This window comes from Balaenoptera acutorostrata, chromosome 6, assembly GCF_949987535.1.
Source record: "Balaenoptera acutorostrata chromosome 6, mBalAcu1.1, whole genome shotgun sequence".
Lineage (NCBI taxonomy): Eukaryota > Metazoa > Chordata > Mammalia > Artiodactyla > Balaenopteridae > Balaenoptera > Balaenoptera acutorostrata.
Genome location: NC_080069.1, coordinates 45,785,069 through 45,786,467, shown reverse-complemented (window position 1 = coordinate 45,786,467; position 1,399 = coordinate 45,785,069).

The following is a 1,399-nucleotide window of genomic DNA, read 5'->3' as shown; positions in this document are numbered from 1 at the left end:
ATTGACTAGTCTGAGAAGTAGCACCAACTTTGCACATGGTGAGGGGCTGATGAAATTCTGATTTCAAGAAATGAAGTACAGAAGGCATAACATTCTCACACAAAGCCAGCTTGTTGAGACCAATGTTGTTGAGCCTTGATTCCCTCATGAGTGTTCCAAATCAGTCAGATTCAGATCTTCCTCAATACTTCCATTCCTTCCCTATGTAAAACCATATTGTCTCAGAAGTAATTTTTAAAAGAAGCTAAGACTGACTCAAGAAATGCTCCTTTTATTTCATTGGCTGTTCCCTGGATCAAATGTACCTCAATCCTAATAGTCCCTGGCAATGAGAAGGGTCACGCCTCTCTCTGCAGAACTGAGGGGTATAGAAAGTTAATTGGAAGAGTCTTTCATGATATCTCTTCTGACTCCTTCACTCCAATTAATGCTCCTTTGCATTTGTCATCCAGAGTTTTACTCATATTAACCTTACTTGTGTTAAAATACCAAACATAACCAAACAAAACGTCGGAGTAGGTGTTAAGATTTGTCACCCAGAATAAGTCCTGAGCCATCTATATAAATGCTTGTTATACTGTACAATATTTCTCATTATTGTAAATAAACAATGTACTTCAGATTGTATATTAGTCATTCTCAATTAATTTTACATAACCTTGGGTTAAAATACTTTCTAGTTTTACTGAGAAGAGGAATTTGAATTGAATCCATCTCACAGATAATTTTAGTTAATATACTGGACACCTCATTTCTTCTACCTCTCATTTCTCATAGTCCACTTTTTACTTTGATCATTGCTGCAGCAACCATCTTCACACAACTGGAAGAGGCCTGTATCTATTTCAGCTGCTCCATGTAACTCTGGCTTTCTGCTTCTGTGCTTTTCTGATCCAGTAGAATAGAATGTCACTGGGAATGCACCCTAACCTCACATAGACACAAAGGACTGGTACAAAGGAGATGAGAGGGATCTTCCTTGCATTAATAATGGGAGATAGAAATTGTTGTTTAAATACTCCCTTTTCAGTTCCTCACACAGTTCATTTGAAGGATCTTTTCTATAGGTGCTTAGAAGATTCTGGCACGAACGAGCCCAGTTGCCCACAAAGGCAGCCTTTGAAAATGCTTCCTTATATTGGCTTTTCCTCTTTTCTTAATTATCCCCAGTCCTTCTCTTTTATTTGTTGAGATAACTTTCCAAAATAAGTTTACTTGTCTCATATTCTGCTTTCTCAAGAGAAGCCAGGCTGAGACAGTTAATATCTTGAGAGACCAGGTGGGGCAATAAGTGAGCAGCTACGCTAACAAAATGTTGGCTAGTCAGGCTTTCTTTTACTCTGAGCATCTACCTGTTCCATAAATATTGCAGGATGCTCCCACCAATATAACACAAGTA